The sequence below is a fragment of the Scyliorhinus torazame genome, chromosome 24 (assembly GCF_047496885.1).
Source record: "Scyliorhinus torazame isolate Kashiwa2021f chromosome 24, sScyTor2.1, whole genome shotgun sequence".
Lineage (NCBI taxonomy): Eukaryota > Metazoa > Chordata > Chondrichthyes > Carcharhiniformes > Scyliorhinidae > Scyliorhinus > Scyliorhinus torazame.
The window spans coordinates 56,479,601-56,506,342 of NC_092730.1; the positions used below are offsets into that span (position 1 = coordinate 56,479,601).

At 46.1% G+C, this 26,742-nt stretch overlaps 4 non-coding genes across 4 annotated transcripts; 2 read left to right on the forward strand and 2 right to left on the reverse strand.

Annotated features, from left to right (window-relative positions):
* The first annotated feature begins 742 nt into the window (after positions 1-742).
* Positions 743-815, forward strand: trnak-cuu (transfer RNA lysine (anticodon CUU)). The gene has a single exon. It is a non-coding gene; the product is annotated as a tRNA-Lys (tRNA).
* A 7,931-nt stretch (positions 816-8,746) lies between these two features.
* On the reverse strand, positions 8,747-8,819 carry trnak-cuu (transfer RNA lysine (anticodon CUU)). Its single transcript has one exon. It is a non-coding gene; the product is annotated as a tRNA-Lys (tRNA).
* A 10,798-nt stretch (positions 8,820-19,617) lies between these two features.
* On the forward strand, positions 19,618-19,708 carry trnap-agg (transfer RNA proline (anticodon AGG)). The gene is given in 2 exon segments: positions 19,618-19,653; positions 19,673-19,708. It is a non-coding gene; the product is annotated as a tRNA-Pro (tRNA).
* Positions 19,709-25,673: 5,965 nt separating this feature from the next.
* trnag-ucc (transfer RNA glycine (anticodon UCC)) lies at positions 25,674-25,745 on the reverse strand. Its single transcript has one exon. It is a non-coding gene; the product is annotated as a tRNA-Gly (tRNA).
* Between the last annotated feature and the right edge of the window lie 997 nt (positions 25,746-26,742).

A 26,742-nucleotide genomic window follows, 5' to 3' on the forward strand; every position in this document is an offset into this window, starting at 1 on the left:
GGGAAACACTATTTCATTTCAGGTCCAACCACTCGACCATCACAGCTGCGTCATTCAACATCAATTTGGTCGATAGAATACATTCTAAAACCAGCCTGGAATCACTCCAGGAAGTTGTTGCATTCAAGCGACCAACGGGGCCCCGGGGTTTATGTGAGGAGGGATTGAATTTTCGTTGAAAATGACCATTCGATTTGGAGAGACTCGGAAATCTCAGCTCCCGAAACGCACAATTCCACTGAATAAATATTTTGTGTAACAACATCAGTTAAATTGGAAATATATTAGAAATTCATGTTTCTTTTCAAATGCAGCAGCACTGCCCTTCCCAGTCTGGAAGAAAATTAAAATGATGAATCTAGAAATTACAGAGGGAGACCTGTGCAGACCGAATGGTCACATGATGACCTGATGACGCAACTAACATGATCACGTGTCTGGATTCCGGCAGTTCCCCGGATCGCGGTCAGAGCACAAGCCAGGAGCAGCTGCTTAATTATTAAACCAGTTATTTTTTATTACAACTCCTTGGTCGCCAGTCATTGAGAGACCAGCATTTCTACATGGTGTCAGGAGTGGGCAGTATGGCAGAAGGACTCCACCGCATCAACCTCCTTGTATCATCGAATCGTAGAATGTCCAGCACAGAAGACCATTCGGCCCAACGTGTCAGCACTGACCCTCCGAATGAGCACCGCAGCTACTCTCCTCAAGAAGAGGTTTAATAATTAGCGCAGCATCAGCCCGGCTAGCTCAGTCGGTCGAGCATGGGACTCTTAATCCCAGGGTCGTGTGTTCGAGCCTCACGTTGGGCGCGTCTATATTATTATCTGAAAATATTGATGCTGAATGAACTGTCTTCCTAACAGGAACACAAGGTCATGTCGCTGGACTGGGAATCCAGAGGTCTGAACTAACCCTTGGTGATAAGATTTAATAAATCTGGAATTGAAATTTCGTCTCATGAATGGCGCAGAAAGGTTCTGCTTCAGACGGATCACATTTCCACAACAGGGATTGATTTGACTGAACCACACTGAAGATCTGTCACCGGCAGACTCACGGTTCCAGCAGTTGCATATCAGAGAGCTCAGTTACACAGCAGGGTATACATTTACAAACAGGGCCCTCTCCACCTCGGCACATTGTGTGTGCCCTGATAGTCTCTTCCTGCTTTTCTGTGTGTCTTTCTCTGTCTGTCACGGCCGTGCTGATGTTACGTATTAATCTCACTTTTCCCAAACAGTAATTGTGATTGATAGATACACACAGATTTCCGCACTGACATTCAGTACCAATGTCTAATAGAGACTGAATCCCACCCTCACATACAGCACCAGACATTGACTCATAATGAAGGAATCCTGCTCTCACAAACTGTTGAGACTGAGATGCAGAGTGTTCCCTCCACTACCTGTGATTTACTGATACAGAACAAATCTCAGTCAGGTGAGTAGCAGAGTTTGATGGGTACGACATGTATTCCACAATCACCTTCTCTGCGCCAGATAATCAGATGCAGTCGACACGCGGTGTCTGTGTTGGTATAACAAGAACCGGAACACATTTACACAATACCAGGGTATAAGACGTAGGAGCAGAAGTAGGCCATTCAGCCCATCGTATATGCTCCGTATTTTAATGAGATTATGATTGATCCGCCACATGACGTGTTATGACCTCATACGGTGGCACGTTGTCACAGTGGCTACCTCACAGCGCCTGCGATCCGGGTTCAATTCCAGCCTTTGGTCACTGACTGTGTGGAGTTTGCACTTTCTCTCCGTGTCTGTGTGGGTTTCCTCCGGATGCTCCGATTTCCTCGCACAGTCCAAATGTGTGCGGGTTAGGTGGACTGTCCATGCTAAATTGCTCCTTGGTGTTCAGAAAGTTGGGTGGTGTTACAGGGATGTGGTGGGGACACAGAAACTCTTTCAGAATATCGTTGCAGAGTCGATGGGCAGAATTGCCTCCTTTTACATTTTAATGATTTCATGATAATCCTCATGTCCACTTTCCCGGGTTTTTATCTCTAGATTTCATGATGAACCTTTAAAACCAACATTCCAACCAAGCCTCAGGTACCAGTAACTCCTCAATGGTCGTTAATTTCCCGGCTGTCTATCATTTGGTCAGTCATACCTCAGGCGAGGAGCAATAAAAATAATAATAATAATAATAATAATCTGTTATTGCCACAAGTTGGCTTCAATGAAGTTACTGTGAAAAGCCCGAGTCACCACATTCTGGCGCCGGGAGGCTGGAACGGCAATTATGAGAAGGAGGGGTTTTCATGATTCAGTTCTAGTATAACCGGGTGATCTGAATCTAATTCATCTGGTTTTCTCTCTGCTAATCTTGTCTCACAGTGAGGCAAACCTCACTGATTGGATAGACGAGTGATCGTTCTTCAGTCTTGTCATGGCCGGACCCGCTGAATATGGAGGCATATCCTGTGTGGCAGGATTTAGCTCCAACTCAAGCTATAAGTTTGTGGATGATACCACTGCGGTAGGTCGTATCGCAAACAATGACGAATCAGACACAGAAGGTAGATAAATCACTTGGTTGCATCGTGTACCTAAAACAGCCTGTCACTAAATGTCGGAAAGATCAAGGAACTGATCATCGACGCCAGGAAGCGTTGCACTACACACACACCCGTCTGCATCAATGGCTGCGAAGTGGAGATGGTGGATAGCATTACATTTCTGGGTGTCACCCTCACCAACAGTCTGTCCTGGTCCACTCATGTTGATGCAACAGTCTAGAAACCCAACATCGTCTCTACCTCCTATGGAAGGAGAGGAAATTCGTCATGTCTGCATCGACTCTCACAAACGTCTACAGATGTACCACAGAGAGCATCCTATCGGGCTGCATCACAGCTTGGGATCGCAACTGCTCGGCCCAAGGTCGCAAGAAACTGCAGTGTGGTGACATCAGCCCAACGTATCACACAAGCTTGCCACCCGCACAGTGATTCTGTCTCCAACTCCCGCTGCCTCAGGACAGCAGACAACATTATCAGAGACCCTCCCACCCAGGTTTTGCCTTTTTACAGATTATTCCATCAGGCAGAAGGTACAGAAGTCTGAAGACCCGCACATCCAGACATAGGAGCAGCTTCTTCCCCACAGCTACTAGACTCCTCAACAACTCTCCCTCGGACTGATCTGTTCCCTGTAAGAACACTATTCACGGCGCCCTATGCTGCTCTTGCTCATGGGTTTGCTTTGTTTGGCCCCTTGTTCCGCACTGTAACCAATCACTGTTTGTCCATGTACCATTTGTCAATGTACTCTGTCGATTATTCTTTTTCTGTCTACTATCTATGTAATGTGTATGTTCCCTTGGTAGCAGAAAAATACTTTTCATGGGACAATAAATTAAATCAAAGTGGTTCCTCTCTCACTATCCGATCAATTCATCTCAATCAGAACAAGACTGAATTTTGAATTCTCGCTTTTCCCACACAACTCGCTGCAATCTGGCCCGACAACGTGGACTGGATTGTCACATCAGTTATTGCAGACCCATCTTGGAAAAATGAGTCCCACTTCCGAGCAACCAGCGGATGAAAAATCGACGACGATGGGATCCGAACGCACAGAGAGCACAATGGATTAGCAGTCCAACGCCTTAACCACTCGGCCACCTCAACACACAAACCCATGCGTCAAAAAGTCTTAATTCGTGTTGCATCCATGAATTGATGGAAAATATCCTCCTCTTTGTCTTCCGAGGTTGATTTAGCACAGGGCTAAATCACTGGCTTGGAAAGTAGACCAAGGCAGGCCAGCACCACGGTCCAATTCCCGTACCAGCCTCCCGAACAGGCGTCGGACTGTGGCGACTAGGGGCTTTCCACAGTAACTTCATTTGAAGCCTCCTTGTGACAATCACCGATTTTCATTTCATTTCATTTCAGCCCGGTGTTCAATGATGGAAATGCAGATTTTGTCAATAAAACGAATTCCCAGCATATTCAGGGACTTTTGTGAATGGACTGATAGGAAACACTTCAATATCATGTCCAAGATATTTCCACACAGTGTGAAAGGCCCCCCGCTGAAAGACTGGAATCAACCAGCATTTGACAGCAAAAACAAACGCTCCCGGCTTCACAGAGGAATCCGTCGATCATCGGAACACACATTTCACGATGGACATAGTCTGATCATGGAGTTACAGGTTTCTACTCCTGCCTGGCTTAATTCCACAGGAAATAGGGATTATATTCTTTCAGCGAGTCGTGAAAGTATACTTGGAGCAGATTAAAGATAAATTCTTGTGTTGGGATGAGACTATTCCTGGTAGAAAGGTAAACTTTTCAGAAAGTGCCTCAATATTCAGCGGGTCCGTCCATGACAAGACTGAAGAACGATCACTCGTCTATTCAATCGGCGATGTTTGCCTCACTGTGAGACAATATTAACAGAGACAACACCAGGTTAATTAGATTCTGATCACACGGTTATAATAGAACTGAATCATGAAAACCCAGCCTTCACAACCTTGCCCCTCGCCTGAGGTATGGAGATAATGAATGGCATAGATAGGGTGGACGTAGGGAATTTGTTTCCATTCGCAGAGGAGACTAGGACCCGGGGGCACAGCCTTAGAATAAAAGGGAGTCACTTTAGAACAGAGATGAGGAGACATTTATTCAGCCAGAGAGTGGTGGGTCTGTGGAATTCATTGCCACAGAGGACGGTGGAGGTCGGGACGTTGAGTGTCTTTAAGACAGAAGTTGATAAATTCTTGATTTCTCGAGGAATAGAGCGGGTAAATGGATTTGAAATCAGCCATGATTGAATGGTGGAGTGGACTCGATGGGCCGAATGGCCTTACTTCCATTCCTATGTCTTATGGTCTTATGATCCTCAGGTTAAATCAGCACCAGCCAGATCTCACCCTCAAAGGGGAAAGCAGCCTATGGTCATCAGGGACTAGAGCGACTTAATTTACTTTAGAACTGGATCAATGTATGACATTTCCAGGATGTGACTTCCTCAGACTGACCAAATGATTGACAGCGTGGAAATTAACGACCATTGAGGAGTTACTGCTACCTGAGGCTTGGCTGGAACGTTGGTTTTAAAGGTTCATCATGAAATCTAGAGATAAAAAGCCGGGTTATCATGAAATCATTAAAATGTAAAAGGAGGCCATTCTGCCAATCGACTCTGCAACGATATTCGGAAAGAGCCTCTGTGTCCCCACCACATCCCTGCAACACCACCCAACTTTCTGAACACCAAGGAACAATTTAGCATGGACACTTCACCTAACCCGCACACATTTGGACTGTGCGAGGAAATCGCAGCACCCGGAGGAAACCCACACAGACACGGAGAGAAAGTGCAAACTCCACACAGTCAGTGACCAAAGGCTGGAATTGAACCGGATCGCTGGCGCTGTGAGGTAGCCACTGTGACAACGTGCCACCGTATGAGGTCATAACACGTCATATATCAGATCAAGCATGATCTCATTGCAATACGGAGCATATTCGATGGGCTGAATGGCTTACTTATGCTCCTACGTCTTATACCCTGACATTGTGCAATGTTCTGCTTTTGTCTCTAAAATCCTTGTTAAAACAACGTTTAGCGAGTTGGTCACACCGCAGGTGAAAGGTACTGAAGGAGATAGAAAATGGGAGACCAAAAGACAGAGCAAGAGTAGGAAAGCAGTGCAGGTGTCCCCTGCGGTCATCTCCCTGCAAAACAGATATACCGCTTTGGATACTGTTGAGGGAGATGGCTCACCAGGGAAGGCAGCAGCAGCCAGGTTCATGGCACCGTGGCTGACTCAGCTGCGCAGCCGGGCAGGAAGAAGAATGGCAGGGCTGTAGTGACAGGAGACTCAATCGTAAGGGGAATAGACAGGCGGTTCTGCGGACACAATCGAGGCTCCAGGATGGTATGTTGCCTCTCTGGTGCAAGGGTCAAGGATGTCTCGGAGTGGCTGCAGGACATTCTGGGGGGAGGGGGGCGGGGGGGGGGGCGGGGTGAAAAGCCAGCTGTCGTGGTTCACATAGGCACCAATGATATGGGTTAAAAAAACGGGATGAGGTCCTACAAGCTGAATTCATGGATTTAGGAGTTAAACTAAAAAGTACGACCTCAAAAGGTAGTAATCTCAGGATTGTTACCAGTGCCACGAGCTAGTCAGAGTAGGAATGTGAGGATAGATAGGTTGAATGCGTGGCTCGAGAGATGGTGCAAGATGGAGGGATTCAAATTCCTGGGGCATTGGAACCGGTTCTGGGGGTGGTGGGTCCAGTACAAACCGGACGGTCTGCACCTGGGCAGGGCTGGAATTGATGTCCTAGGGAGAGTGTTCGCGAGAGCTGTTGGGGAGAGTTTAAACTAATGTGGCAGGGGGATGGGAACCGACGCAGGAATTTGGAAGGTAGTAAAACAGGGACAGAAACAAAAGGCAGTAAGGGGGAAAGTGTAAGGCAGAGAAGCCATAGTCAAAAATCAAAAAGAGCGACAGTACAAGGTACAGTGACTGAGGGGAGCTCCATGAATAGGACCAGGAATACTAAAAGGAATAAAACGGGAAGTAAAAACATTAATGGTAAGCGACGCGGCAGGTTGTTACATGACTTTATGGGTTCAACCACAAGGAAAATCAGGAGAAAGGTTCAGAGGAAATATAACTTAGGAGACGCTACTGATCGAGGTGTTAAGATTCAGAACAGAGGTAAAAAAGCCAACATAAGTGTACTTTACCTGAATGCTCGTAGTATTCTGAATAAGGTAAATGAGTTGATGGTGCAAATCATCGTGAATGACTATGATTTAGTGGCCATTACTGAAACATGGTTAAAGGATGGTCACGACTGGGAGTTAAATATCCGAGTATATCAAACTATTCGGAAGGGCAGAGTGGATGGTAAGTGAGGTGGTGTAGCTCTGTTATTTAAGGATGACATCCGGGCAATAGTAAGGGATGACATCGGTGCTATGGAGGACAAGGTTGAATCCATTTGGGTGGAAATCAGGATAGTAAGGCAAAAAAGTCACTGATAGGAGTCATCTATAGGCGAACAAATAGTAACATTATGGTGGGGCAGGCAATAAACAAAGAAATAACTGGTGCATGTAGAAATTGTACAGCAGTTAACATGGGGGATTTTAATCTACATGTCGATTGGTTTAACCAGGTCGGTCAAGGCAGCCTTGAGGAGGAGTTGAAAGAATGTATCCACGACAGTTTCCTAGAACAGTATGTAATGGAACCTACGAGGGAACAAGCGGTCGTAGATCTGGTCCTGTGTAATGAGACAGGATTGATTCAGGATCTCATAGTTAGCGATCCTCTCGGAAGGAGCAATCACAATATGGTGGAATGTAAAATACAGATGGAGACTGAGAAAGTAAAATCAAACACTAGTGTTTTGTGCTTATAGAAAGGAGTTTACAGTGGGATGAGAAAAGAACTAGCTAAGGTAGACTGGGAGCCAAGACTTTATGGTGAAACAGTTGAGGAACAGTGGAGAACCTTCCGAGCTATTTTTCACAGTGCTCAGCAAAGGTATATACCAACAAAAAGGAAGGACGGTACAAAGAGGGAAAATCGACCGTGGATATCTAAAGAAATAAGGGAGAGTATCAAATTGAAGGAAAAAGCATACAAAGTAGCAAAGATTAGTGGGAGACTAGAGGACTGGGAAATCTTTAGGGGGCAACAGAAAGCTACTAAAAAAGCTATAAAGAAGAGTAAGATAGATTATGAGAGTAAACTTGCTCAGAATATATAAACAGAAAGTAAAATGTTCTACAAACATATATTTTTTTTAATAGAGTGGCTGAGGTAAATATTGGTCCTTTAGAGGATGAGAAGGGAGATTTAATAATGGGAGATCAGGAAATGGCTGAGGTACTGAACAGGTTTTTTGGGTCGGTCTTCACAGTGGAAGACACAAATAACATGCCAGTGACTGATGGAAATGAGGCTATGACAGGTGAGGACCTTGAGAGGATTATTATCAATAAGGAGGTAGTGATGGGCAAGCTAATGGGGCTAAAGGTAGACAAGTCTCCTGGCTCTGATGGAATGCATCCCAGAGTGCTAAAAGTGATGGCTAGGGAAATTGCAAATGCACTAGTGATAATTTACCAAAATTCACTAGACTCTGGGGTGGTCCCGGCGGATTGGAAATTAGCAAACGTGACACCACTGATTAAAAAAGGAGGTAGGCAGAAAGCGGGTAATTATAGGCCTGTGAGCTTAATTTTGGTAGTAGGGAGATGCTGGAATCTATCGTGAAGGAAGAAATAGCGAGGCATCTGGATGGAAATTGTCCCATTGGGCAGACGCAGCATGGGTTCATAAAGGGCAGGTCGTGCCTAACTAATTTAGTGGAATTTTTTGACGACATTACCAGTGCGGTAGATAACGGGGAGCCAATGGATGTGGTCTATCTGGGTTTCCAGAAAGCCTTTGACAAGGTGCCACACAAATGGTTGCTGCATAAGATAAAGATGCAGCAAATTGTGTCAAATCATTCCCTATTGTGCAAATGTGTTTCCGGTTGTGGAAATATGGCCCCTCTGAAGCAGAACCTTTCTGCGCCATTACTGAGACGAAATTTAAATTCCAGATTTATTAAGTCTTGCCACCAAGGGTTAGTTCAGACCTCTCTATTCCCAGTCCAGCGACAGAACCTTGTGTTCCTGTTGTCAAAACAGTTCGTTCAGCATCAATATTTTCAGATCATAATATAGACCGCCCAACGTGGGGCTCGAACCCACGACCCTGGGATTAAGAGTCTCATGCTCTACCGACTGAGCTAGCCGGGCTGGTGCTGCATTAAACTAGCTATTAAACCTCTTCCTGTAGAGAGTAGCTGCGGTGCTCATTCGGAGGGGCAGTGCTAACACAGAATCATAGAAGTTTACAGCATGGAAACAGGCCCTTCGGCCCAACCAGTCCATGCCGCCCAGTTTTTACCATTAAGCTAGTCCCAGTTGCCCGCACTTGGCCCATAACCCTCTATACCCATCTTACCCATGTAACTATCTAAATGTTTTTTAAAAGACACAATTGTACCCGCCTCTACTACTACCTCTGGCAGCCCATTCCAGACATTCACTACCCTCTTGAGTGAAGAAATTGCCCCTCTGGGCCCTTCTGAATCTCTCCCCTCTCACCTTAAACCTATGCCCTCTAGTTTTAGACACCCCTACCTTTGGGAAAAGATGTTGACTATCTACCTTATCTATGCCCCTCATTATTTTAAAGACCTCTATAAGATCACCCCTAAGCCTCCTACGCTCCAGGGAAAAAAGTCCCAGTCTATCCAGCCTCTCCTTATAACTCAAGCCATCAAGTCCCGGCAACATCCTAGTAAATCTTTTCTGCACTCTTTCCAGTTTAATAATATCCTTTCTATAATAGGGTGACCAGAACTGCACACAGTATTCCAAGTGTGGCCGTACCAATGTCTTGTACAACTTCAACAAGACGTCCCAACTCCTGTATTCAATGATCTGACCTGAAGGGCAGCACGGTAGCCTTGTGGATAGCACAATTGCTTCACAGCTCCAGGGTCCCAGGTTCGATTCCGGCTTGGGTCACTGTCTGTGCGGAGTCTGCACATCCTCCCCGTGTGTGCGTGGGTTTCCTCCGGGTGCTCCGGTTTCCTCCCACAGTCCAAAGATGTGCAGGTTAGGTGGATTGGCCATGATAAATTGCCCTTAGTGTCCAAAATTGCCATTAGTGTTGGGTGGGGTTACTGGGTTATGGGGATAGGGTAGAGGTGTGGACCTCGGATAGGGTGCTCTTTCCAAGAGCCGGCGCAGACTCGATGGGCCGAATGGCCTCCTTCTGCACTGTAAATTCTATGAAATCTATGACCAATGAAACCAAGCATGCCGAATGCCTTCTTCACCACCCTGTCCACCTGCGACTCCACCTTCAAGGAGCTATGAACCTGTACTCCTAGATCTCTTTGTTCTATAACTCTCCCCAACGCCATACCATTAACTGAGTAGGTCCTGGCCTGATTCGATCTGCCAAAATGCATCACCTCACATTTATCTAAATTAAACTCCATCTGCCATTCGTCGGCCCACTGGCCTAATTGATCAAGATCCCGTTGCAATCCTAGATAACCTTCTTCACTATCCACTGTGCCACCAATCTTGGTGTCATCTGCAAACTTGCTAACCATGCCTCCTAAATTCTCATCCAAATCATTAATATAAATCACAAATAACAGTGGACCCAGCACCGATCCCTGAGGCACACCACTGGTCACAGGCCTCCAGTTTGAAAAACAACCCTCTACAACCACTCTCTGCCTTCTGTCGTCCAGCCAATTTTGAATCCAATTGGCAACCTTACCCTGGATCCCGTGAGCTTTAACCTTCTGCAACAACCTACCATGCGGTACCTTGTCAAAAGCTTTGCTAAAGTCCATGTAGACAACGTCTACTGCACTGCCCTCATCTACCTTCTTGGTCACCCCCTCAAAAAACTCAATCAAATTTGTGAGACATGATTTTCCACGCACAAAGCCATGCTGACTGCCCCGAATCAGTCCTTGCCTGTCTAAATGCGTGTAGATCCTGTCTCTCAGAATACCTTCTAGCAACTTACCTACTACAGACGTTAGGCTCACCGGTCTGTAGATCCCAGGCTTTTCAATGCTGCCCTTCTTAAACAAGGGCACAACATTCGCCACTCTCCATTCTTCAGGCACCTCACCTGTGGCTGCCGATGATTCAAATATCTCTGTTAGGGGACCCGCAATTTCCTCCCTAGCCTCCCACAACATCCTGGGATACATTTCATCAGGTCCCGGGGATTTATCTACCTTGATGTGCTTTAAGACTTCCAGCACCTCCTCCTCTGTAATATGCACACTTCTCAAGACATCACTATTTATTTCCCTTAGTTTCCTAACATCCATGCCTTTCTCCACCGTGAATACCGATGAGAAATATTCATTCAAGATCTCACCCAACTCTTGTGGCTCTGCACATAGATGTCCTTGTTGATCCTTAAGATGTCCTTGTTGATCCTTAAGAGGCCCTAGTCTGTCCCTAGTTACTCTTTTCCCCTTTATGTATCTGTAGAATCTCTTTGGATTCTCCCTTGCATTATTTGCCAAAGCAATTTCATGTCCCCTTTTTGCCCTCCTGATTTCCCTCTTAACTCTATTTCGACAATCTCTATACTCTTGAAGGGATCCACTTGATCCCAGTTGCTTATGTACGTCATATGCCTCCTTCTTCTTTTTGACCAGAGACTCAATATCTCGAGTCATCCAGGGTTCCCTACTTCTACCAGCGTTGCACTTCACTCTAAAGGGAATGTGCTTACCCTGCACCCTGGTTAACACATTTTTAAAAGCCTCCCATTTACCAGCCGTCCCTTTGCCTGCCAACAGTCTCCCCCAATCTACCTCTGCAAGTTCCTGTCTGATACCATCAAAATTGGCCTTGCCCCAATTAAAAATTTTAACTCTTGGGCCAGACCTATCATTCTCCATAGCTATCTTAAAACTAATGGAGTTATGGTCACTTGTCCCAAAGTGATCCCTCACTAGCACTTCTGTCACTTGCCCTTCCTTATTTCCCAAGACGAGGTCAAGTTTTGCCCCCTCTCTAGTCGGTCCATCCACATACTGAATGAGAAATTCCTCCTGAATACACTCAACAAATTTCCCTCCATCCAAGCCCCTAATGCTATGGCTGCCCCAGTCGATGTTGGGAAAGTTAAAGTCCCCTACTACTACCACCCTATTATTCTTGCAGATATCTGTAATCTCCTTACATATTTGCTCCTCAATTTCCCGCTGACTATTTGGGGGCCTGTAGTACAGTCCTACCAAGGTGATCTCTCCCTTCTTATTTTTCAGTTCCACCCATATAGACTCAGTGGGCGAACCCTCGGATATATCCCCTCTAAGTACTGCCGTGATGTTCTCCCTAATCAAAAACGCCACTCCCCCTCCTCTCTTACCTCCTGTTCTTTCCTTGCTATAGCATCTGTACCCCGGAACATTGAGCTGCCAGTCCTGCCCCTCCCTTAGCCATGTTTCAGTCATAGCTATAATATCCCAGTCCCATGTGCCCGTCCATGCCCTGAGTTCATCTGCTTTGCCCATCAGGCCCGTTGCATTGAAATAAATGCAGTTTAATGTAAACCTTCCTTGCTCTCTGCCCTGCTTTCTCTGGTCATGCTTTACACACTCTCCCTTCCTGCCTTTTGTTTCTGTCCCCACTGACTTCCTACATCGGTTCCCATCCCCCTGCCACATTAGTTTAAACCCTCCCCAACTGCACTATCAAACACACCCCCGAGAACATTGGTTCCAGTCCCACCCAGATGCAGACCGTCCGATTTGTACAGGTCCCACCTCCCCCAGAACCGGTCCCAATGTTCCAGGAATTTGAAACCCTCCCTCTTGCACCATCTCTCAAGCCACGTATTCATCCTAGCTATCCTGTCATTCCTACTCTGACTATCACGTGGCACTGGTAGCAATCCTGAGATTACTACCTTTGAGGTCCTACTTTTTAGTTTAACTCCTAACTCCCTAAATTCAGCTTGTAGGACCTCATCCCGTTTTGTACCTATATCGTTGGTGCCTATATACACCACGACAGCTGGCTGTTCACCCTCCCCCTCCAGAATGCCCTGCAGCCGCTCCGAGACATCCTTGACCCTTGCACCAGGGAGGCAACACACCAACCTGGATTCTCGTTTACGTCCACAGAAACGCCTGTCTATTCCCCTTACAATTGAATCCCCTATCACTATAGCTCTGCCACTCTTTTTACCGCCCTTCTGTGCAGCAGAGCCAGCCACGGTGCCATGAACCTGGTTGCTGCCACCTTCCCCTGGTGAGCCATCTCCCCCAACAGTTTCCAAAACGGTAAATCTGTTTTGGAGGGAGATGACCGCAGGGGATCCCTGCACTGCCTTCCTACTCTTCCTCTGTCTGTTGGTCACCCATTCCCTATTTGCCTCAGTAATTTTAATCTGCGGTGTGACCAACTCACTGAATGTGCTATCCACAACTTCCTCAGCATCGCGGTTGCTCCAAAGTGAGTCCATCCGCAGCTCCAGAGCCGTCAAGCGGTCTAACAGGAGCTGCAGTTGGACACACTTCTTGCAGATGAAGGAGTCAGGGACACCAGAAGGGTCCCTGACTTGCCACATCTCACAAGAGGAGCATGACACGGGTCTGAGCTCTCCTGCCATGACCTCAACCTGAAGTTAAATTTGAACTACACTACACAGCTAAGAGAAAGTCAAAGAGAGAGAAATCACTTACCAGCTACAAGCCAATCACTTACCTGCTGGCTGTGATGTAATTGCTCCCGAGGCTCCCTCACAGGTCTGCTTCTCTGCACCTCCTTAAGATGAGCACCAAATTCCCTTAACTAGTTAATTAATTTACTTAATTAATTGGATTTTTTTGGGGGGGCGGGGGGGGGGGGGGAACTCAACCCCAAACACCAAACTCCAAAAATAAAACACAGCCCTCACTCACCTCTTACCCGAACTCAGTCTTACCCAAACTCAGATACACTCTGTTTGCCTCCAGCACTCTGTTTCGAAAGGCACTTCAGCCACACCCTTTGTATCCTTCCTGATTTAGTCAGCCAATAGGCCTGCTCCCGAAACTGATCTCCCGAAACTAACAGCTGACCTGCAAGGTCTGGAAGTTGTTAAGCAGTACTTACCTCACCCACGCCGCGACCTTTTAAACTCTCCGCTCCGACTCGCAGCTCCCGCGCTTTTTCAAACTCCCGCGCTGTTTCCAAGGTCCCGGCTCTCTCTCTCTCCCGAACAGCTGACCTGCAAGGTAAGGAAGTGGTTAAGCAGTCCACGTTGGGCCGAATGGCCTCCTTCTGCGCTGAATATTCTACGATTCTATGATCCAAGGATGTTGATGCGGTGGAGACCTTCTGCCATACTGCCCACTCCTGACACCATGTAGAAATGCTGCTCTCTCAATGACTGGCGACCAAGGAGTTGGAATAAAAATAACTGATTTAATAGTTGAGCAGCGGCTCCTGGCTTGTGCTCTGACCGCGATCCGGGGAACTGCCGGAATCCCGACACGTGATCATGTTAGTTGCGTCATCACGTGACCTTTCGGTCTGCACAGGTCTCCCTCTGTAATTTCTTGATTCATCATTTTAATTTTCTTCCAGACTCGGAAGTGTAGTGCTGCTGCATTTGAATTTCTAATATATTTCCAATGTAACTGATGTTGTTCCACAAACTATTTAATCAGTGGAATTGTGCGTTTAGGGAGCTGAGGTTTTCGAGTCTCTCAAGGATTCTCTCCAAATCCAAAGGTCATTTCCCACGAAGATTCAACCCCTCCTCACATAAACCCCGGGGCCCCGTTGATCGTTTGAATGCAATAACTTCCTGGAGTTATTCCAGGCTGGTTTTAGAATGTATTCTATCGACCAAATTACTAACGAATGGCATACCAGACACAGCTGCGATGGCCAAGTGGTTAAGGCGTTGGGATTGAAATCCAATGGGCGTTTCCCGCGCAGGTTCGAGTTTTGTTTGCAGCGACTGTGATTCGAAATGTTTGTTCAACTCGGCGGACAAGCCGCTGACTCCGGAATGAATCGGAATTCTGATTGGCTGCAAATAAACGGTTGGAACCTTCATCGAGTTCAGTCCGATATTTAACATTTTTGGGGGGAAACTGAACGAAATATAAAAATGGAAACGTGGTTTGATTTCATTCAGCTGCATGTATATCTCTGTAAAAAGATCGTGGCAGAAATAGAACATATTTTATCTCTCTATCTGTTTCGTTGTTTCTTTCTCTCTCCCTCACTCACTGTTTTTGTGCTTCTCCGGGGACTGATTGGATACACAGTGAAACTCAGCCCCATCTCATCCCAACTCTTTTGGACAAACACGTCCTGGTGATGGACGGTCCTGAATCAGTGGAAGAATCGACAAACTATTCCATTCTTGGCTCTGTGAGAAGTTCCATTCCTGGTTGTGAGGTGGCTCTGAGATAAAGGGATCGAGAGAGAACGAGGTGACTGCAGTCTGACTCTTACTCTGAAAACCAGTTAGTGCGCCCTTGTACAAAGTGGATGTGTCTGAGAACAGGAGGAAAGCAGATCATGGGCCTGTGATTGATTTTATTGAGCCGGACCTGGAAAAGTGAAGCAGACTTTTAACCAGTCAGCGCCTGTGTGTGAGCTGGGAAGGAATGACGGCTGACATTGAGACAGTTCAGAGTGAATTGTTACAGCAAATCAAATCTTCAAGAGGTGTTGGTATATTGTTTTCAGAGAAAATGTTAATTTCTTAAAAGATCAGTTGCGCGTGTTTTTGTTTTGTTCGGTAATTTGGGGAATCTGTTTGCAGCGGGTGCAGTTGGTCAATATCTGTGCCTCTTGCTTGTCCAGCTCCCCAGGCAGCAGCAGCTCCATTCCAATCCAGATGTGTGGACACAAACGGCAAACCCACATTATTGTATTCCCGAGGAGGTTAGAACCCTGCTCGGAGCGGCTCTGCTCCGGAATATTTACTCAGCTCCATAAACAAACCACTGACCACACAAAAGACCGATGCTCCCTTTGACTCTGATTGATGGTTTTCACCCAATTTGGCTGTTTGGGGAATGAAAGCAAAAATTTATAGGGTCTGGTAATCAGCATTTTTTAATAAACTACACTAAACGTATAAAACAATACTTTATAAAGGATATTTAACCAATATTAATCAATGTTGGTATATTGTTTTCAGAGAAAATGTCATAATTTCTTAAAAGATCAGTTGCGCGTGTTTTTGTTTTGTTCGTTAATTTGGGGAATCTGTTTGCAGCGGGTGCAGTTTGGAAGGAAAAGCCCATCCCATCAGGGCAGGAAATGTTGGGAATGGACCGGAGTGAAACATTCCCAGACCATGTCCAACATGTTTCTCCTCAGCATGAAAACTCCCCGCGGAAAGACTGAAACAGACACACATTTGATCGCATCATGATTAACATCACTCACACCTTAACCATGAGGCCACTGATGAAGTCATGATGGCTTCGAATTTCTCCTAAAATGCCAACTGAACCCACTGACTGGCAGAATTACATAAACACGATATTGCCGACGCGCAACCACAGGCCGACTTGTCGAGTGGTGAAATCTGACATCACTGCTTCTGATCAGCTCCAGAACAGAGAGATAAATGTCACATTGTTCATTAACATTTCTGATTTATAATTGAGGGGAAACTGATGGGCTTTGGGACGCAATTAAAAGTTGTTTTAAGTGAGATCAAATCAGCGGCTGGCTCGTTGGTCTGGGGAGACCTGTGCCACACACAGCAGCAGAGACTGCAGGTAGAGAATGACTCGAATATTCACATGTCACACCGGAGAACACATCGGAGAACACTTCAGCAGTCAAGGGCATCCAGCCTCTGATCTCGGGGAAAGCGTTCTCCAAGGCAGCCTTCAGGACGCGCGACAACGCAGAATCGCCGAGCAGAAACTTATAGCCAAGTTCCGCACACATGAGTACGGCCTCAACCGGGACCTTGGATTCATGTCGCATTACATTCGCCCCGCACCATCTGGCCTGGGATTGCGGAATCCTACCAACTGTCCCGGCTTGAGACAATTCCCACCTCTTTAACCAGGGGTTACCCCTATCTACGGATCTGTAAAGATTTAATTACCTGCAAATGCTGGCATTCAAAGCATTCTCTTACATCTTTGACTTTGTCTATATACATGTTTCCGGAACATATCTCTTCATACACCTGAGGAAGGAGCAGCGCTCCGAAAGCTAGTGTTTGAAACACACCTGTTGGACTTTAACCTGGTGTTGTCAGACTTCTTACTGCGCACATCAGAGACTGACAGATAAAGATTCATTCACCACCCAAATGCCTATATGCCCCTTCCCCAACGGACACACAAGCGCAACGCCACTGAAAGTTTTGTAATGATTCTGATATGCAGACGTTTTACGGAAATTGGCAAAGAACAGAATGATTTTCTCCACTCAATAACAATATCAGAGATTGATCATTCCAGATTTAGTTCGACCTTCACACAGATTTTTAGAGAATGAAAGATACTGAATGAATGACAGACTCTCATACAGTCCCAGAGACACGCACAACGCGATTTAACTGAATCCCAAAGACAGAGTGTTACAGTAGATGTGCAACAATCCTAGGAATTACCGGAATATTACAAATATGGAATAAATCTGACTCTGTCATACAGTGTCAGAGACTGAAATATACATGAATTATATTTCAAAATTGATCGCATTTAGCAGGGTGGTAGTGTCAAATAACCCGATGGAGTGAATCCTCAATGTGAAGATGGGGCCTTGTCTCCACAAGGACTGTGCAATGGTCACTCTGAACATATAGAGTATGGGACACGGAGTTCCACAGACTGAATCCTACTTTCCACACAACACCACTGACTGGATTGGATTGGATTGGATTTGTTTATTGTCACGTGTACCGAGGTACAGTGAAATATATTTTTCTGCGAGCATCTCAACAGATCAAAATCGTGCATGAGAAGAAAAGGGAATTTTAAAAAATACATAATAGGGCAACACAACATATACAATGTAACTACATAAGCACTGGCATCGGATGAAGCATACAGGGTGTAGTGTTAATGAGGTCAATCCATAAGAGGGTTATTTAGGAGTCTGGTGACAGTGGGGAAGAAGCTGTTTTTGTGTCTGTTCGTGCGTGTTCTCAGACTTCTGTATCTCCTGCTCGATGCAAGAAGTTGGAAGAGTGAGTAAGCTGGTGGGAGGGATCTTTGATTATGCTGCCTGCTTTCCCCAGGCAGCGGGAGGTGTAGATGGAGTCAATGGATGGGAGGCAGGTTTGTGTGATGGACTGGGCGGTGTTCACGACTCTCTGAAGTTTCTTGCGGTCCTGGGCCGAGCAGTTGCCATACCAGGCTGTGATGCAGCCCGATAGGATGCTTTCTTTCGTGCATCTGTAAAAGTTGGTAAGGCTTAATGTGGACATGCCGAATTTCCTTAGTTTCTGAGGAAGTATAGGGGCTGTTGTGCTTTCTTGGTAGTAGCATCGGAGTGGGTCGACCAGGACAGATTTTTGGAGATGTGCACCCCTAGGAATTTGAAACTGCTAACCATCTCCACCTCGGCCCCGTTGATGCTGACAGGGGCGTGTACAGTACTTTCCTTCCTGAAGTCAATGACCAGCTCTTTAGTTTTGCTGGCATTGAGGGAGAGATTGTTGTCGCGACACCACTCCACTAGGTTCTCTATCTCCCTCCTGTATTCGGACTCATCGTTATTCGAGATCCGGCCCAGTATGGTCGTATCGTCAGCAAACTTGTAGATGGTGTTGGAACCAAGTTTTGCCACACAGTCGTGTGTGTACAGGGTGTAGAGTAGGGGGCTAAGTACGCAGCCTTGCGGAGGCCCGGTGTTGAGGACTATTGTGGAGGAGGTGTTGTTATTCTTTCTTACTGATTGTGGTCTGTTGATCAGAAAATCGTGAATCCAGTTGCAGAGTGGGGAGTCAAGTCCTAGGTTTTGGAGCTTTGATATGAGCTTGGTTGGGATTATGGTTTTGAAGGCGGAGCTGGAGTCAATAAATAGGAGTCTGATGTAGGAGTCCTTGTTTTCGAGATGCTCCAGGGATGAGTGTCGGGCCAGGGAAACAGTTAGGGGCAGCACGGTAGCATAGTGGTTAGCACAATTGCTTCACAGCTCCAGGGTCCCAGGTTCGATTCCCGGCTTGGGTCAACGTCTGTGCGGAGTCTGCACATTCTCCCCGTGTTTGCGTGGGTTTCCTCCGGGTGCTCTGGTTTCCTCCCCCAGTCCAAAGATGTGCAGATTAGGTGGATTGGCCATGCTCAATTGCCCTCAGTGTTTGGTGGGGTTACTGGGTTATGGGGATAGGGTGCACGTGTGGGCTTGGGTAGGGTGCCCTTTCAAAGAGCCGGTGCATACTCGATGGGCCGAATGGCCTCCTTCTGCACTGTAAATTCTATGAAATGTCGTCTGATGTGGACCGGTTGCAGAGTTATGCGAATTGCAGTGGATCGAGGCGTTCTGGGAGTATGGAGGTGTTGCGCTTCGTGGTGAATCCTGGTGAATACCAAGAGCTGAATTATGTTGTGAACACTCACATAGAATGGCACACAGAATAAAATGGCGAGATCGTGGAAAATGTGGACCGTTTTCCATGGCCGGAAGCCTTCACTGAAAAAAGGCAGATCCAGCAGATAGGATTCGCCCTCACCTCCAATGTGTCAGCTCAGCCTTCAGCAGATTGAGAAAGAGAATACTTGAGGAGCAGCTTCATGACAGAATCGTTCGGAGTGACCATTGCACAGTGCTTACTCAGCAACGGCAAAGACTGGTCCCGTATGTGTTTTATTCTGTTCGCAGTGGAGGCCAACAAACCAAAAATAACCCAATTTACTCAATGATCCCAGTACGAAAAGCAAGGGATAAAAATTGTTCCTTTTGATTTTATTTTAACAACGAAACGAAATTGAACAGGAATTCAGAAGCGCATTGAGCTGATACAATAAGCTTCGGGAGGCAATGATAAGCTGGTTTGAGTAAGTCTTAACTGTGATTTGGCTCGTTGGTCTAGGGGCATGATTCTCGCTTAGGGGCTTCCATTTGCGATAAAATGCGAGAGGTCCCGGGTTCAAATCCCGGACGAGCCCTGTTTATTTTTATCACGACGATCATTGAAGTCGGGAGCAGGTTTGAGCCCCAGAGAACACGTGAAGAAACGAACACGTTATTTAAAGACCGTTTCACCATGGTGTTGGACGCTGAATGTATCCTCAAATATGTAAAACAAACGAACGCCTGTGCATCCAGGTAGCTGGCTGAATGCAATGGGTGTATGTAACCCCGATAAACCTTTGATTTATTTGCTGAATGTCCGCCTTAAAAATAATCAATGTCCCGCTTCCGCCGCCTTCTGAGGCAGAGTTCCAAAGTCGCACAACTCTCTGAGAGGGAGAAATTTCCATATCTCCATCCGAAAAGGGCGACATCCTTGTTTTTAACTGCCCAGTAGTTCTGGTCTCACCCACAAGCAGTGACATCCTTTCCACGTCCATCTTGACAAGACCATTCAAAATCTGATGCACTTCAATCAAATCAACTGTCACTCTTCACATCTCCACTGGAAACAAGTGCAGTCTGTGTAACCTTTCCTCAATAGCAAACCCGCTCAAAGAACAACAAAGAACAAAGAAAAGTACAGCACAGGAACAGGCCCTTCGGCCCGTCAAGCCCGTGCCGACCATGCTGCCTGACCAATGACGAGTCTAATATGTTTTCCACTTCCTGGCTCGGTATCCCTCGATTCCCATCCTATTCATGTATCTGTCAAGATACCGCTTAAATGTCACTATCGTCGCTGCTTCCACCACCTTCTCCAGCAGCGAGTTCCAGGCACCCACTACCCTCTCTGTAAAAAACTTGCCTTGTACATCTCCTCTAAACCTTGCCCTCGCACCTTAAATCTATGTAATTGATTAGTAATTGACCCCTCTACCTTGGGGAAAAGCCTCTGTCTATCCACTCTGTCTATGCCCCTCATAATTTTGTAGACCTCTATCAGGTTGCCCCTCAACGTCCGTCATTCCAGTGAGAACAAACAGAGTTTATTCAACCGATCCTCATAGCTAATTCCCTCCATAACAGGCAGCATCCTGGTAAATCTCTTCTGCACCCTCTCTAAAGCCTCCACATCCTTCTGGTAGTGTGGCGACCAGAATTGAACACGATACTCCAAGTGTGGCCTAACTAAGGTTCCAGACAGCTGCAACATGACTTGCCAATTTTGTACTCAATGCCCTGGCCAATGAAGGCAAGCATGCCGTATGCCGTCTTGACTACCTTCTCCACCTGTGTTGCCCCTTTCAGTGACCTGTGGACCTGTAGACATAGATCTCTCTGACTTTCAATGCTCTTGAGGGTTCTACCATTCACTGTATATTCCCTACGTGCATTAGACCTTCCAAAATGCATTAACTCACATTTGTCCGGATTAAACTCCATCTGCCATCTCTCCGCCCAAATCTCCAAAAGATCTAAATCCTGCTGTATCCTCTGACAACCCTCATCGCTATCCGCAATTCCACCAACCTTTGTGTCATCTGCAAACTTACTAATCAGACCAGTTACATTTTCCTCCAAATCATTTGTATATACTACGAACTGCAAAGGTCCCAGCACTGATCACTGCAGAACACCTCTAGTCTCAGCCCTCCAATTAGAAAAGCACCCTTCCATTGCTACTCTCTGCCTTCTATGATCTAGCCAGTTCTGTATCCACCTTGCCAGCTCACCCCTGATCCCGTGTGACTTCACCTTTTGTACCAGTCTACCATGAGGGACCTGGTCAAAAGCCTTACTGAAGTCCATATAGACAACATCCGCTGCCCTACCTGCATCAATCATCTTTGTGACCTCTTCGAAAAACTCTATCAAGTTAGTGAGACACAAAACCATGCTGCCTCTCACTAATACGTCCATTTGCTTCCAAATAGGAGTAGATTCTGTCTCGAAGGATTCTCTCCAGTAATTTCCCTACCACTGACGAAAGGCTCATTCCTGGCACCAATCGAGGAAACCTTCTCTGAACCATCTCCAACATATTTACATCTTTCCCTAAATAAGGAAACCAAAACTGCACAGAATTAGCGAAATGTGTAGCTCCTGGAATAAAAGGGACAGTAGCAATATGGATATAAATGTGGTTGAATAATCAGAAACAGAATATAATGGTCAATGGAGACTTTTCGGACTGGAAGAAGGTTTGTAGTGTTCCACATGGGTTCCTACTGGAACATTTGCTGTCCCTGATATATAACAATGTGCTAGATCATGGTGTACAGGGAACAGTTTCAAAGTTTGGGGATGGTACAATCTTGGAAATTTTGGAAAGTGAGACGCGGACAGTCTAGAACTTCAAATGACAAAAGATGATTTTCAGTCTGGAGACGTGTGAGATGATGCATTTTGGTAGGGAAGTATAGAATCATAGAATTTACAGTGCAGAAGGTGGCCATTCGGACCATGGAATCTGCACCGGCTCTTCAAAGAGCACCCCCATGAAGCCCACACCTCCACCATTTCCCCGTATCCCAGCAACCCCATCTAACCTAAGGGCAATTTAGCCTGGCCAATCCACCTAACCTGCACATCTTTAGAGTGTGGGAGGAAACCGGAGCACCCGGACGAAACCCACGGAGAACACAGACAGTGATCCAAGCGGGAATCGAACCTGAGACACGGCGCTGTGAAGCCATAGTGCTCACCACTATGTTACCGTGCTGCCCCTCAACTATTTATGGGGTGAAGGAGCAGACAGAGCTGGGTGTATATGTGGATAGATCATTGAAAGTGGACGGGTGGAGAGAGCAGGCAATAAAGCATACCTTATTCTGGGCTTTATAACGAATGGAAAAGAGAACAAGAGGAAGGAGGTTATGCTGAATCTGTACAAGGCGCCAGTTAGACATCAGATGGAATATTTTGCACAGCTCTGGGAGCCACAATATTGGAAGGCTGTGGACGTATTGGGCAGCGTGCAGAAGAGGTTTACAGGATTGATTCCATTTATGAGGCTAGATTGGAGATAGTGGGAACGTTCTCCTTGGAGAGGATAAGGCTGAGAGGAGATATGATCGAGATGTTCAAAATCATAATATCAACATATTAACTGACCCACCCTTTACAGCCCTATTCGGTTCATACAAACATTTCTCCAGATACACTATACTCCGAGAGAAGAAACTACTCATCATTTCTGTTTGAAATGGGCGGCCACTTATTCTGAGATTATTCCTTCTGGTCCAAGACTCTCCCACATGGTGAACCAGCTTCTCAGCATCTATTCTGTCAAGCCCCGCCCCCCGCCCCTGAAAATCTATTATATCAGTGAATTTGAATGGTGGGATTTATTCCGAGTTCCAAAGATTCGTTCTGGCCTCTGGATTCCCAATCCAGTAACATAATCTCACATCCCTCTGAACAAAAAAACAGTTGATTCAGCTCATTATTAAACATCTTGGGCCAGTGGGCCGATGAATGGCAAATAGAGTTTAATTTGGATAAGTGCGATGTTATGCATTTGGGTCGATCAAATCAGGGCAGGACCTACTCAGTTAATGGTAGGGAGTTGGGGAGAGTTACAGAACAAAGAGATTTAGGAGTACAGGTTCACAGCTCCTTAAAGCTGGAGTCGCAAGTGGACAGGATGGTGAAGAAGCCATTCAGTATGCTCGGTTTTATTGGACAGAATATTGAATACAGGAGTTGGAACGTCTTGCTGGAGTTTATAGACCATATAATTTACAGTGCAGAAGGAGGCCATTCGGCCCACCGAGTCTGCACCGGCACTTGGAAAGAGCACCCGACCCAAGGTCAACCCCTCCTCCCTAACCCCATAACGCAGTAACCCCACCCAACACTAAGTGCAATTTTGGACACTAAGGGCAATTTACCATGGCCAATCCACCTAACCTGCACATCTTTGGACTGTGGGAGGAAACCGGAGCACACGGAGGAAACCCACACACACACGGGGAGGATGTGCAGACTCCGCACAGACAGTGACCCAAGCTGGAATCGAACCTGGGACCCTGGAGCTGTGAAGCAATTGTGCTATCCACAATGCTACCGTGCTACCAAGTTGCACAATACATTAGTAAGACCACACACGGTATGCTGTGTTCAGTTATGCTCACCCTATTATAGGAAGCATATTGTTAAATTAGAAAGAGTGCAGAAGAGATTTACGAGGGTGTTCCCAGGACTTGATGGTGATTTATAAGGAGAGGCTAGTTAGGCTGGGACTTTCCCCCCTGGACCGTATGAGTCTTGGGGGTGAACTTACAGAAGTCTATACAATAATGAAGAGCATAGCTAAGGTAGTCGGCATCTTTTCCCAAAGGTAGAGAAGTCTAGAAGGAGAGGGCATAGGTTTAAGGTGAGAATGGAGAGATACAAAAGAGAGCAGAAGGGAAATTTCCTCACACAGAGGGTGGTGGGCATCTGGAACGGGCTTCGTGAGGCAGTGGCAGTGGTGAGGAAGCGGGCACGATTTTATCTTTTGAAAAGCAGTTGGACAGTTTCATGGGCAGGGTGGGTAGAAAGGGATATGGGCGAAATGCGGGCAAGTGGGACTAGCTTAGTGAAAGAAACTGGGCGGCATGATCAAGCTGGGCCGAAGGGCCTGTTTCCATGCTGTCAACACCTATGACTCTTTGACTCTAACCATCTTCCTGAGAACATTAGAATTCCCTCCACAGAATTGTATTGAACCGCTTGATACATAATCATTTCTTTATCCAAATCAAACAGATATTGTGGATTAATTAGGGGGTAAACGAAATCCTAAAATGAGAGAGAATTGAATGAACTGAGCTGAGGAAGGAAAACTGGATTGTCAGCAAGTTATACCGGATTTCTGTATAAAACGACCACGGCAGGCCTCGAACCTGCAATCTTCTGATATCATCACTAGATTTTCCCCAAAGTCAGACGTCTTACCCATTAGGCCACGCGCACTGATGTTTTGCCCATATGAATAAATACTGTGATTATATGTGTTTCATTTCTGTTTTTTGATGATCCGCTGTTTCCCAGATCCCAGAAAATACAAGGGAAAGCTCCAGCTGCCGGACATGGTCATTTTCAAAGTGGAAAAGCCCTTCACTCTGTGAGCTGTGAAGATTCATGGAGGCTCGGGACTCTCAGGCCAGGGCTCTTTATCCGGCTCCATTCACAGGAAAAGTGACTTCAGTTTCCGCAATAACATCCACTCTCTCTGAAACCCCCTAACTGAAATTCAGACTCACCGTGAAGGTGAAGACTGCGGACTGCGGTTCCCGCTCCTGCTGTTTAATACTGATCACTATAACTGTGTACAGTGAGCAGAAAGAAATTGCTGTTGTTTGTAAACATTTCTTACTGAACTCACTGTCATTCTGCATTAACAGGACGAGATGAATCTCCTGCTATTTGACAAATTTGCTCAACCGGGTAAATATGAAATATATTATTTGCATCGTGGAATGGAGTCATTTCGAGAACATTTCTACAGAGAGAAATTCCTGGAACCAGCTGCAGAAAGGCTCCGTGCGCCTGACATGATTTCAACGCAACCTTCTGATCTGGAGTCAGGCGCGCTCCCGTTGCGCCACAAGCGCAAATGTACTCAGAGATTATTTTTATTTATTTATACTTTGACTGTGTTCTGTACATCAGCAACTGTGCGAAACAAACTCAAAGAAGTTAGATTGATGGATGCTAAAGGGCCCTGAAGTAAAGGAGCTGTACCACGTGGTTAAGGTGATGCACAATAATCCATTGTGCTCTGTACACGTGGCTTCAAATCCCATCCTGGTCTGTAACGTGTCTGTTGTGTCTCTGTTTGGTCCACTTCATAAGGGTGAAGTGAAAATGCTGTGATTTTTAGCTTTAGTTTGAGGGCTTGGGTGGTGAATAGTCAAACACTGTCCATATTGAAACCATATTAAAAATGATGAGAAAGTTACTTATTTCACTCCCCACCCTAATTGCGCCCAAATTCTGAGTTCGGAACTGTTTCTCTTTCTCGGTTTGAAACTCACGAAGTGGCGCAAAAATATACAACCAGCTTTTTATTGCGATGGCCGGGAATGGAACCCGGGTCAACGGCTTGGAAGGCAGCTATGCTCACCACTATACCACCATCGCTCACTGAAAGAATCAGATTCCAATTGGTCCTTTAGATTAGCTTGATAAACTGTTTTGGAACACATTCATACTGAGCGTAAGTTATTTCACTCCAATTTAAAATGCTCCTGAATGAAAGTGCCCGTGTCGCACGGCTCCCGTTCTGCCAGGAGATGGCACCAGTCCACAATAAATGTATTTATCTCATTGATTTCTAATGTGTGTGTCATTACTTTGGACACTTACTCTGGCCTGAGACCGTAACTTGTTCTTGTGTCCTGATGCTGCCGTTTTCACCCTATTTCAGTAATCGTAGAATGGGTCCAGTGCGGAAGGAGACCATTCGGCCCATCGAGTCGGCACCGACCCTCGGAAAGACCACACGACTTCGCCCCAATCGCACCTAACCTTTCGAATACGTCAGGATGGCCGAGTTCAGGTCGCAGTCTCCTCTGGAGGTCAGGGCTCGAATCCCACTCCAGAAATTGACTTTTCCTCCGCGAGGCACCATCCAAATCTGGAACCCCTCCCTAACAGCACTGTGTGTGTACATACACCATATGGACTTGCAGCGGTTCAAGAATCCCCTCACCGCCCATTCTCACGGTCAATTAATGATAGATTGTAAATGTTTGGCCGAATCAGCGATAATCACAGCCAGAGGGACCTGCAATAACCCTCAGAGCAGGAAAGGCAACTCATTGTCCTTTGGCCCAAAAGCAAAATACTGCGGATGCTGAAAATCTGCAACAAAGACAGAAAATGCTGGAAATATTCAGCTGATCCGGCAGCTTCTGTGGAGAGAGAAACAGGTCGTTCCAATGAAAGGTCAGGTTGTGAAATGTTAACTATTTCGCTTTTCACAGATACTACAGATCCGTACAGTATTTCCAGCATTTCCTTGTGATTAGCTGAACATCCTCACACTCTGTAGCTTAATCCGTTAAAGCGCCTGTTCCCCTGTTGAGTCCTGATCCCAGAGGATCTGTTCAGTATTTCCAATAATGTTTCATTCCGA